The following is a 13,819-nucleotide window of genomic DNA, read 5'->3' on the forward strand; positions in this document are numbered from 1 at the left end:
GTGTGTATTATTCCTCAGGTAGATTCAACACAGGTCTCCCTGATTTGCACCCTTCATTTGAGGTTGTCAGTTCTTTAGCACAGACTCCTCAGCAGACACTAGCAGGTATCCTAACACAACTGTTAGGGAACACTGAACTGTTTCTGGGAAGAAATGCCCCCAGCTATTTCAGCTGCGATGGCAAACCAAGAGCTGAGCTAACTGTGGAACAGAGCAAGCATTCCTCTCTCCCATTCCTTCCCAGATGTGGTAATTAACGCAGTTAATCTTCCCAGATCCTGAGATACTACACAGCTATAGGTTTATATGCATACAAGTCAGACTTCAATATAGCTACATGCACAAAAAACCTCATTTAAAATAGGAGACAGATAAATAACAAGTTATTTAAGAATGACTAACTATTATTTGTGACAGAAAAATACAGGCATGCTTACAGCAACACAGACACATTACACTACTTGGACTGCTACTTGGATTATACTACTTACTCATTACACTACTCACCTCCAGCTGTTGATTACTCATTGCTGACAGAGCACCCAAATTGAAAGGAATATATGGTGTTTGAGAGTTGAAGTTTGTGGGAAGCATATTGGTCCCAGCTGGCATGTTGAAACGCATAGTCAAGCCCTTAAAAACAAAAAATATTTGAGTAACTCCGATAACTGATGTTCTTCTGTAATAACCCTTGAAATAGCATACGCAGGTAAATCAGCCCTTCAAGAAGACTACAAGCACTGTATGTTGCCCATGACAGCTAACCTGTCTCAGTAAACTCAAGCTCCTTCCCAAACCTCAATTCAAAAGGACATTTTAATCACAGAGGAACCAAAGTTCTAGTCTTGACTAATATGGGAGTTTAGCTTAGTTATAATTATTTGGTATACTAAGGAAAAAAATGACCAAGGCTTATTAGTTTATCTTAAATTGCTTCAGACGCATTTTTTATATTGCAAACCCACCACTTACCAGTTGAGTTGGACCCGACTGTAATCAAAGTTTGAAGTGAAATGCATAATTTATTAGCAGGGATATAAAGCTCATCTCCCATACGGATTTCTCATAGGGTAATTTCAGTGCTTGCTGTAGTCTATCTTCCTATTTCTTCTCCCTCACAAAACCTTCTCCCAGTACTCCATTTCATTTATCATCAGTTCACTCAAGATGGTCAGTGGTGATTTATACATCCACTTTTTGTACTTGCAGAATACCGATCAGAGCTGAATACCAAACTCTGCCTTTCCAGGAGTTTTCTGCTATTAGACTCCAGTTACACCAAGTTATCATATTCCCTTTACAGTAAAAAAATCCCAAACCTGTAGCCAATTTACAATTTTCTTCATTCTACCACCTGCTTAAATATCAAATTAACAAGACACAGGGAAAAATAGAGGTGGGGGGAAGGAAGCTTTTAGGTTCTTTCTCACACATACTTATATGTTTGTGAGATCACGGTAAAAAAATTCTGAAATCAACTGTATACCTTTAATGGAGTGAGAAATTTTCCTAAAATAGTAAAAGAGAAGTACTACACAGGACACCAGTTGAGTTTTATTAAGAAACAGAAAAACAATGTGTGTGTAAAAGGAAAAGCAACAAAAAAATGCACACAAAGACTAGCATCAAAAGAACAAACAAGACACAGTATCTCTATTTTTCATATGTCAAAATCTGCTTTACACATCCATTTCTTGGCCTAAAAGAAAATTAATTTCCCCCAAACAAACGGAAACTAAATCTGGAAAGGCTATTTTCACGTATGTAAACCTGGTATGGATAGCTTTACCTTCTTTTCTGCTTCATATTCTGCCCATGCTGCCTTCCTTTCTTCCTCAGTGAGTTCCTCTTCCTCCTTATGGTCCAGGAGTGAATCATGCTCATGGTAGCCAACTATATACTCTTTATTGATTTGAAGCAATTCTGCCAGAATTGTATCCTGTTCAAATGAAGAGAGGACAAAACAAGAAGTCACTCAATATCGCTACTAAATTGACTCTTTGTGCACACCTGACTTACTGCTTTGACCCAATCTCACAAATAGCAGCTCAGAGCACTTCATAGCAAAACAAAATTTAAAAAAATAATGTAAAAGTACAATTTTCCTCAGAGGGAGGGTAATGGATTAACAATCTGCTACAGAGATGACAATCCAGTCCCTTAATGAACCACAGGAATGCACTCAGATTCCACAACAATAAATGCAGTTTAAGAACCTAAAAAGAATGGAATGTGCTCAATGATTTTTCCTGTGCTTAGGCTGGATACCTGAGAGGACCTGTCAATAATCTGCATCTATAATATATAAAGAGCATCTCTACTAGATTTAAAACACTAAGTAGTACTTTGGTCCATCAACTGTCCATCACCATTCAACAGAAAAGGCCGCTTTTCTTAAAGCTGTTAAGATATATGTCCAGACAAATAGTCTTCCACCCATCTGGACTCAGAAAGCTCAAATCACTGCTATGAACTGGATTTGATTGGTAGGTTGCAATTTAGAACTTTATGTTCCACAACACCCCTAATGCTTAATTGCTTTTAAGGTTAACTGAAATATTTACAATGTCCTTTATAATGGCAAACTATTACAAAGGTTTTATTCACAGGCATACTAACATTTTACATACCTGTATCTGTATTTTAGATAGACATAATAAATCTCCAATAGAGCTCAGTCTAAGATTTCTAATACAAAAAATAATACATAAATCCTATTAGTATTTTTTGAAATGCAGAGTTACCAGCATGTTGAATATTTCCCAGATAAAGCAAAACCAAACTAGCTGCTAACCAAAATATTAAGTTGCTACTGCCCTTGTCTGGACTACAAATGCTACATCATGATAGATCATTATCTCAATTAGAAAGTGATACAAAAACAGAGAAAATGAATATGAAAAGCTGGTATTTCAAGGTAGGTAGTTATGGGTTTGCAGTCCTCATTCTCACTGAGTCAACACTAACCAGTCTCCACAGTTTTTAAAAGATGACACCTCTTTCTGTTAAAATAAAGGTAATAACGCAAAGGATGAAGAAAAACATGCTCTGTATTACAAACTGCTCATGCAGCACTGCAGGAGTCCCCTTTTGGAGGCGATTACTGAACGTGGTTTTTTCTAAGTGCACTTGCGTCGCTGACGAGCTTGCCAAATTAAGAAAGCTCCAGTGTACCTCAGCTTTCAGTCTAAGATTCATAATACAAAGACATTATCTCACTGAACTTTTGGACCACTCCTAAAATGAATCAGAGTGAATAGACTTCTTGCAGTAGAATTACATGAACACCTACAGACCCATTCCACATCATGCCGTTATTCTGCTGGGAATTTGTACAAACAGGAATATAAACTGTCCTACTCTGGCATTTTATAATCTAGAGAGAACAATGATTGGAAAGAATGGCTTACATGCACAAGCAGATTTCTGCAGCAACACTAGGAACTGTATGGGGAAGTCCTGACCAGTGATTTTGTCACAACAGCGACTAAAAATTGTTTGTTTCTGTGTTTAAAACTCAATTATGTTAATCAATTATATAAGCTAGCCTTTGTTTCATCCTTCTACAATCTGGTCGCCCTAAATGTGAGTCAATGCATTCACTGCCAGCTCCTCAAAATATTCAGTATAGTACCTGGATGACTAACGGGCACAAGGAACAAATAATGGTATTTTTGGGGTGGTAGGAGAGAGAAAAGGGATGTAGTGATAGGATATGATGAAAACATCTAGAGGAAGTGGGTGAAGAAGTGAAGAAGATATTACAAAAGTAAAAGTTAATGGAATTAAAGCGCTCTCAGCATATCATAGCTGTACATCAGTGTGCGGAGGGTTCCTGGACGTGCATGTGCATTAATTTCCATGGTAACACTATTATTGAAAAACAATACTGGAATATAATCCACACTCACTCAGCCAACAGAGTCTTCAAAATGTGGTTTAAATTACACCCAACTGTGTGTTTGCTTTTCTTTGTCTAAACTTTATTTTGCATTCACTTTAATGATGGAGCTTGAAAACTGTGATATGGAAGGTACTGCCATTTAGTTTGTTGAATTTTACAATGAAGGAAAAACCAAATTCACCTTACACACAAAAAAATAATCAGAGTAAGTATTTTCATTTGTTTAGCTTGTTGATAGAACAATGATTATCAATTGGCTTATAAGCTGTAAGATGAAATCCTAGTGATGAATTAGAAAAAAAAAAAAGAGGAGATACTGAAACAAGGTTCTGAATTTAAAAAAAAAGGTGTGTCTTTTTAAAATCCTGATGGAAATTAAATTTTATTGAGAGATAAATGTATTAGAAAGGAAATCTTCCATGAAGGAATGTGAGTTATGTTGTAATTCATAAACAAGTTTTTATCAACCGTTTGAACATTTAATACCAAAGTTAAAAATAAAAATAAATTTAAATAAGCAGCAAATTCTTCTGATTCCAAGATCAACAGCCTTCCAAAATTCACAAAATTGTCCCCTAGTATGAAACTACAGTAAGACACATGCCCTGGCTATGTCCTGAGGTAGTATAAAATAATGATATACTACATCCAACTGAATCTGAACTATTATTTTAATCTGCTTTTCCAGTCTCCATTACATGACCTTACCTGAGCCAAGTTTTCATTTCACATAAAAATGTGACTGCGACTCTAATCCACTGAACATGCTGATCTGAGGAAGAATAAGCAAGGACTAGAGGGTGCAATATTGCCAGCTCCGAGGGACACATAGTGCCCCTCCATTTTGTCTCTGGCCACCTCTTACCTCATCTGTACTGCTCTGAAATGCAAACCACACTGGCCAAGATAAGTCACTGATCACCAAGTTCAGCTACCAGTATTTGTGGTGAAAAAACTTCTTCCCATTAGCTACATATCAGCCAAGTCTGCCCCAGTACACAATCCTTTGGGAGCCGAGGGTTAAGAGTTTCTGAGAACCTGCTTTTAAAAAACCCAAACAACAGCCTAGTCATAAATCACACTGATGTTTTTTAAAAAACACCTCCAGACCCGCTGTTAAATTCAAAGTAAAATGTAACACCTGAAACACAATCATAATGCATTAAACAGAACTTTCTCACTTTACATCATCTCTTCCTTTTGAATTGCTACTTGACAGAAATAATAACAAAACCTCCTTATGCCTTTAGTCTGTGTTAGATAACGAGTCACTATATTTGCATAAAGCTCATGGCCTAAAGACACCAATTATTTCTATACTTAAATACAGCCAAGTTGACTGAGGGATAATTCAATCTTAAGATGCCTGTTACACCTTCTTTGGACTGAATTTCTGAAGTAGTTCTTTTCAAGTCTGCAGGGACAGCAAATGAATGAAATAAAGGAATGGAAGTTTAATTTAATAATTCATGTGAACACCATCCATAATAAAAGTATTCTGTTAAAACCAAGTATTGACAATGTTCAAGAGGGGTAAGGGCAGGGAAGTGGCACAATGAAGTGATGTTTGTACTGCAATAGGCATTTCCCCCTGAAACCACAGGCCCTGGCTCCCCAGCACTCCTCAGCAACCTGAGGGTCTTGTTCAGACAGCAATGGGCAGAAAACTGCTGCTAAAATTAAAACTTGACATTGAAACTGATAAGCTTCCAGGAAAACTACATACTGCACATTTGCTGTGTGACTTTTTATATAAAATAGCAACATTCAACTTTAACAGCACTTTCTAAGAAAACTGGTCTTTGACTAAAACTTGGATTATTGCAAAAACAAAATTCTCAAGGATATATTTAAAAAAACAAGTAGTATTTGTTTCTTCACTCATATAACAGCTTCACTTCTGACTTTTAAAACAGTATAGAATGAATTATCTTAACCCATTAAAAGCAAAATAATTAAACCCCATTTTTTTCCTTACATCAAAGAAGTTAAAAACTAAGTGTTAAAACCAGGAGATATTAGAAGAACCCCAATGCTCAGCTCTGAATCACTCCTCCTCAACATACATGACTGCTGGCTGCACACCTGAATAACCTTCCTCCTGGGGTGTCACTGGAGTCAAAAAGTTCTCTGACTTAGCAGACATCCAGCAGAAAACCGAGTATTCCTCCAGCTTCTTTCCACATTCATGCTTAGATAGTTGGAAAAAAGATGGAATAGGAATTTCACCCAATTCCTATTCAGAATTCCCTCTAAAAAGCATGCTTGGAAGGGGTCAATTCTAAAATGTTTATTTTCAAACATCTTTGTACCCACCTGAGGAATCTGTTCTTTCAGAGCTGTATCTCCATGTGACACTTACAGTATATTTACATGTTTTTAGTGTGCGTTTCACACCAATGCTAAGGATTACAACGGTAATCTCTTACCTCACTGTCTGCACAAGAGTAAAATCACACAGGGCTAACACTGTTCAACAGACTATGCTTTGAAGATGTAAGAGAGGCCTGATGACAAACAGAGACAATTATGCACAGAACCTGTAAAGAAAGCAGAACTAAAGCCTTCTTTTAGCCTAAATACCTATTTTGCTTTGCTGGTAATTATAAAGGAACAGCTCAGTCTTTGTAAGGAAGGGGGAGACAGCTCAGTGATGGAAGAGTAATACAGGTGAAGTTTGAGTGGCCTGTGTTTCCAGCTAAGAGCTGCAGAGATCAGGTTGGGTGTGCTGAACTTACCGTGAACAAAGCATCGGAACAGCACGCAACATGATCTTAAAGCAAATTTCAATCTCCAAATGCTGTGTAACTAATTGATGTTACAATAAAATGTTTTCATAAGCATATCAATAGTCTTTTTTAATTAACTTTTCTAAAAAAAAAAAAAAAAAATAATAAAAAAGCTGTGGTGTTAAATTCAATTAATTGTTACAAAGTTTAATAATTATAAAGCTAAATCATGCACCTCTGCTAAAATTATACTGAAATAAGGAAGAGTTAACTTTCTGAGTGAATAACGTTGTACAATTTAGAGAATACTATGCACTGCTGTATTTCCTACAGCTGATACCTGCTTCTGATTTTTTATGTAGGATTTTAGAGAATTGGATAGACCAAGAAAAGAATAGGAAATAAAACATAAGTGTTAAACTTACAATATTATAAATAAGGCATGAGCCACAACTCAACTAAACAGACCACAGGAACCAAGGAAGAAGTCACTGCAACTACCAGACTAGCTCAGTTTTGTGTGCAAAGCAAGAACCTAATTATGGATAAAATGAAAATAAAAGATCCCAATCAGTTGAGCTTCACAGGGAAGACAAATGCAGCCCAAAATAATTTTTTTAAAGTGGCATCATCGAAATAGCAAACCTAAGTACCAAATGAAACCAAGTTCTGTGATTCAAATTCCTTTACAACAGTTTACTACCTTGGCACTAAGCACTGTTTATCCAGGCAAGGCAGGTCAATGCCAAATCAGCAGAGAAGTCGCTCCAAATGTAACTCCTCACTTGGCATCCTCCCTTGCCTGAACTGCCCAGGGTTCATTCCTGACCACCTGCCACTCGGGCACACTCGATGGCCTTCCTGATTGACTTCACTCCAGCCCCCAGACTCCCTGCCCAAAGCCCACATCACAAGCAATACTTTACCTGATGACAGGTATTGATTTTTACTGACACTCCTAGAAACATTTTCCCCCACTCAAACATTTTGAAGACGTTTTCACCACAACTATACCAGTGACATATGAAAACCAGTTACCACATGTGCCACAGGCTACTCTGCCAACACAGGCACTGGGAGTTACCTATGTCCTACGACATCTCACACCTGCAGCTCTCAGCTCCCAGCTCCTGCAGGAGGTGAGGGAACTCAGCATCCAGCACGATTCTTCCTCACTACCACAGGGGACAAAGACAGGGAAACAGTATTTGGGCGTTAACAGTGAGGGTCCCGTATTCTGTGAGGCTATCAGAAATGCAAAGCCCTGCTTTCAACAAATAAATGTAGAAACTGCTAAAATAAAGCAAAACTACCTGATGATTTAAAGCCTTTTTAATCAAACTAAGAAAAGGGATGAGAAATTTGCACAGTCTGTACTAAGATCTTTCAAAGGACAAAATTTCATTCAATACCATTTGTTAAAACCACAAAAAAACCCAAGAGAATTCCAGTACACAGACTTGCTCTATTTACAGCCAGGGACTTGGGTAAAAGCTTGTATTCAACTTCACTTAACACAAACCTTGCACTGATGGTTGGAGCAGAATTAATATGGAGCTTAATATTTAAAACTGAATGATAAAGTAAGTTTGGAGTTTATAAACTCTTTTACGTTATACTTCATTCATTAATTATTATTGTAAAAGAAAACAAGTACCTTTCAAAATATATTTATTGCATTGGATTGATCAATGCTTTGAGGAAACATACTCAGTTGCTTCATAAGTTTTCGACCCATTTTTACTTTCTTAAAAGAAAGTAACAGCAGCAGCAAATGCTGATGCATTAGCTATGAGTTTATAGAAGCATAAACGTACATGGCATAAAATAACTAAGGACATAAAATATAAATACTATTAATTACAACCCAAAGGAAGATGTTTTAGGAGGCAAAAAAAAAAAAGAATTTGCAAAAATAAAAATGTACAACATAGTAAAAACGCAGAGTAAAATTTTCAGTTATCTACAATTTACCGCTTACGGTGAGAAACACTGCAATAAAAAGAGCTTAGATACAGTCATTAAAGTTTGTTTTCAAGGGTTTTAAAATGCATGTGTAACAGTGACTAACACTTATAGGGCTAACACTTCCTAAATCCCCCCGGCAGCTGCACTGGCACTGTAGGTGGTCTAGTAGACTGTTTCAGAGATTGGCTTCACTATTAAGAATGTCAATGTGATGCCTGACCACAATTTATTATATTATAGTCATTTACAGACAGTCTAGAAAGGAAAACATAACCATTTTTCCTTGGAAATTACTAGATGTACAAATTGGAAAACCTCCCACCCCACACCCAGACACTGTATAAAAACCTAAACACAGTAGTAACTCAGAAATTTAACCAGTTAACCAACTAAGGGCCACACATGTACGTGTTATTGTCTACTAGCTGTTCACCTGGTAAGAAGCAAAGATAATTGCACAACAGCTTAATGATGGACTAGTCTTTCGCAGACCACATACACAAAGAATATAATTTAGACAAAGTACAAAACCTTAGCCTAATCTTAAATACAAACTGACTTGGAAGAAACCAGAATAAAATAATTGAGTGAGTTATTCTTTCCCCTGAGGTTTACTCCTGCGTGACTGTAGAAGTTATAGCTTTTATTTTGAAATTCAGTAAGTTTTTCAGTTCCCAAAGTATCACATAGAACAGTGAACCACTACTACACATGTCATGTTTATTATAGATAGATTTAGGCAGGTCTCAGTGAAACAAACCATTGTGATCTTAAAAAGTTCATTTAGCACCAAGTCGGAAAGAGGTCTGACATCACTACTTCACATTATCTCAGAGTACAGAATATCAGCATTCTCACCAAGTTGTGTAAACGACTGTCGATGAAAATGTCACTGGTCTCTGCTAGTACTGGCAATACTAGAAATAGATTACAAAATCTTAGCTTGTCCAATTTTCCTCATTTAAAGAGTAAATAAGTGCAACTTTTTCCCTATCTCGACCTTATCTCTATTAACAGTCCCTATGTGAAGGGTTAAACAGGAATTAAATCCCCTGACAAAGGAAAGCACGGATTAATTTGACTCTTGCACAAAAGTCTCACCTAGGTAGATAAAAACCAGACCCTGAAGTACAGCATCACCTCACAGATTTGTTATCACAAATGGAGGTCATGCTATGTACCACCAGAACCCCCTAAGACGTAAACTGTAGTCTTGGCTTCCAGTTTCCTACAGTAAACTCCTATTCACTCAAATTGTGTGAAAAAGTATTTTTGTTTCTTCTGATTTAAAGTTTTTGTCTTTTAACTTAAGGTCTTTTTCTTACACTGTCAGTTACATTGAAGGGCCACTCATTATTTAATTGTTATACCACCTGTTACATCAGTTACATACTTTATTGTGTTACCTGCTTCTCACCTCCATTAGTAGTGAAAAATACTGCTCTAAAGTGAAAGCACAGCACTATTCTCCTTCCAAAAATCAAACACCCCATGTCCCTACACAGATTTAAGTTATTTTTATAGCATATAATTTCTAGTGATGTGCATCAACTTACCTTTGGCAACATTGGTGTATCTCTCTTCTTTTTCTTTTCTGAATTAGGATCATCCAGCAAATCTGGCTCAAAAGTATACAGCTCTGTAAGTTCATTCATAGTAAAATGACGTTCAACTTGCTGTTGGTCCACAACCCGGAAAGACAATGACTGCTTTGTCACCTGCCGATCATAGATCTTATCTTCCATCGTTCCCTAAAACACAGAGACGCTCACTTTCATACAAACGAAATACATACTTCTTGCCATATAAGAAAAAAACATAACAGATCTAAAAGAGCTAGAATAACAACATAACAGTGCTCTATTTTCCTCATTTCCTTGACCTTGTATCTACAAAGTTACCTGAAAAAACTTTGTTTGCTGAGAAAAAAATAAAAGAAAAAAAAAACCTGCTGGAAGGGAACACAAAGTAGTATGAATTGTGTATGTGACAGATGTCATCTAGCTACTGACTAGAGTAAGAAATTTATTTTTTCAGTAGTGTTTTGAAGGGATCTGTTTTTGCTTCAATTCCCCAAAGTAGGATTATGACAAAAAAACTGGCAATTTCCACAGCTTGTACCTTATTTTGCTGCTTTGAGCAGCCTGTAAAAAGGAAAACAGATACCATATCACTGAGTGGAGAGGAGAGGGGAAGGGAAGCAGTCAAGTCTAATTCATCACAGCTGTGTATGAAAAAAATCAGATCGTTGATGAAAAAAGGAAAATTATTTTAAAAAAAGAAAAAAGATGACGACTACAAGAAGTCTGAGGACAGCACAGCCTGTTCTGAACATCGCAATTTAAAAAGGACATAAACAGTTCAAAAGTGCACATAGAAAACTACAAAAATAGATTGAAGCCTGAAGAAAAAACCCATGTCTGATAGGAACACGTTACAGAAAAAAAAAAAAAGGTCATCTATTTAAGTTGGCAAGTAAATACTGACTTGATCAAGAGTAATGTTACTGGGAAAAGGTCCTCAGTCTACTCCCTAATACCTGAAGAACTGGAAGATGAAGCAACATACTTCCTAACAGAAATAATGGCATTATGCTTTAAGAAAAAGCATAGATCAGTGATCATCAGAATTATTACATATCTTTAATGTAGGGTGTGATACAAGTTATCATGACTGGATGCCTTTTTATAAAAATTTCTTCATCTCCCTGTGTTTTCATTCCAGTTGGACTGTCAGGGGCCCACAGACCAGCGGTCTGCAGAAGACACACTGGGCAAGCCTACTGCCCAACAGCAACCACCCTCTACGCAGTCTATTAAATTAAGAAGTTTTAGTGGTGTTAATTAAATTTTAAAAATTGAGAACGCTATTCTGAGTCTGGATGTGTGAATCACTGCCAGAATTCCAGAATTTGTGTTACACAGTGTCAGATGTGGGATTAACAGGAAATAATTTCAGCTGTTATCTATTTTACCAATCTTTCCTTCAAGAGCTTTTTCAGTGGCCAAATATTGCCATCAGATCAGGGCTGGAAGGTGACTGGATCAGTGCGGACCACTACAGACTTCAACGCAAGTCCAAATAGTTACAATTTAGAAAACTGATTGCAGGACCAGAATATCACAAAAATATCAGACAGAAACCTACCTGAGCCAAAAACCTGTACACAAACACAGGCTTGCTCTGCCCAAAGCGGTAAACCCTAAAAATACTCTGAATGTCATACGATGGGTTCCAAGAAGCATCAAAGATGATTACTCTGTTAGCAGCCACGAGATTAATTCCGAGGGAACCTGCTTTAGTGGATATAATAAACAAGCGGCCTCTGGAACAGAGAAAAGTTGCAAAATGTTAATATTTTCAAAAATAACTACGGTTCCCATGTTGCTGTGTTAATATGGACTTGTTCATGTCCTGAAATAACTCAAAAACTTCATTAAAATACTGTATTGAGCATAAAACATATGCAGATTTTACAAGGACAACACTTGTAACGAAACATACACTCCCAGAAACACAGATCAGGGCCTTTTGCAAACCAACTATTAACAAAAACTAGTGGGTAAGAAAAAACTTCTGGTTTTACATTTTCCAACTCTAATAAGATTAGTCGTATCAAATTAAACCGTAACTTTAAACAGGCACATCCCATGCTAATTAAACTGTTTCCTGGCTAGCAAACTTTCAGGATAACTCTAGTATGACACTGTCTTTGATGTATCTGCTTTTTTTAAGTTACATCTCACTCAGGTTCAACTTAAAATGAGTTCTTGACAGACACCTGACAGAATAAACTATTTAAGATTAACACTGAATTAGTTTACTTTGTTCCCTTTAACTTTCAAATTTTTTTTAAATTTTCTGTACATTATAAATGACTGCAACATAACTATATATTTTTTAAACAAATTAGCAAGGTGAAGCTCCCTAAGTTCATTACACTTGTACAAGTTTGTATCTCTCTACCTATCCAAATCTGACCTGAAAGTCCCAGCTTGTATGAACAGTGGATGGCTGCGAGACAATTCTGGAGATAGCTAAGACAGCTTCTGAGTGGCCAAGTGACTGCTGTCTCCTAGCCAGACCCCACGAGGCTCTGACCGTCCTAGGTCCTTAGATCCTTTTAAGTAATTGTAATAAAAAGTCTGTCTCTGATCCAAATTCCTTACAATCTAAACAAGAATGAAAACAGCAAGGAAACACTGAAGTAGTATTTATCAGCACAAATGCAAGTAATCTCAGGAAACCAGAAACCTACAGTTGTTGCACATTTTTTGTGCAAGTTCTGCACCAGACAATGTTACGACAGCTATTTGCCTAGCCTTAAGAGGTCATTAAGCTAATACAAGTAACAAAGAAATAGGGAACAAAAGAAAGAGAGGGGGGAAATGAAGCGTATGTATCAGAAGAGATCTCACCTCACATTAGTTTCATCATTAAATTCTTCAGCCCATTTCTTTCTTGACTGAGCTGTAGTTGAACCATCTAAGCGATAGTAGTCAATGTTTCTGAACCATTTCCCTTCACCTATAAATTTAACAGTGAAATTATCAAAATATTGACTGCGTAAGTAACCAGACTGATAATATATATACAAAGCTCTCTAAACAGTAAAAGAACAAATATGGAACGTAAAATATACTATTGTCTGACATTTTAAAACAATGGGAGAAGACTGTAGGTTATTTAAGAGAGAACATTTTTGGAGGATATAGGTGCTTGCCACAGGCACACCTTGAATATTACGTCGTGAAGCTTGTGTAACAAAATACAGAATACATGACAGAAAATAATAGCAATTGCATTTGTGATGACAAGTATCATCCACAAGCCTGCAATAGCTCCTACAAACCCTAAACCAATTTTGTCTAAAATGATTCAAAAAGAGTAAAATAAATGTTGTCAATATCATTTTACCTTGTAAAAAGTATCCAGCATCTATCACTATCCATTACATCTTAAGATCTTGGTGGGGCTTTTTACAGAAAGATAAACTGATATTAAATGAAACTCCTCAAAGCAGTTTTATACAGACTGGAATTCAAAGATACAAATTTATAATCAAATTATGTTCCAAGGTTAAATTTTCATTGAAGCATCTGAAAAGACCCGAGCGTTTTTTTGGGGTAGTTCCTCTTATTTTTTCACTATTTCTAGTTGCTTATACACATTTGTAGAGATATGCCTTAACCTGGAGCCAAAGTTAATTTTAAAAAGT

Source organism: Antrostomus carolinensis, unplaced genomic scaffold (genome assembly GCF_000700745.2).
Source record: "Antrostomus carolinensis isolate BGI_N321 unplaced genomic scaffold, ASM70074v2 scaffold6155, whole genome shotgun sequence".
NCBI lineage: Eukaryota > Metazoa > Chordata > Aves > Caprimulgiformes > Caprimulgidae > Antrostomus > Antrostomus carolinensis.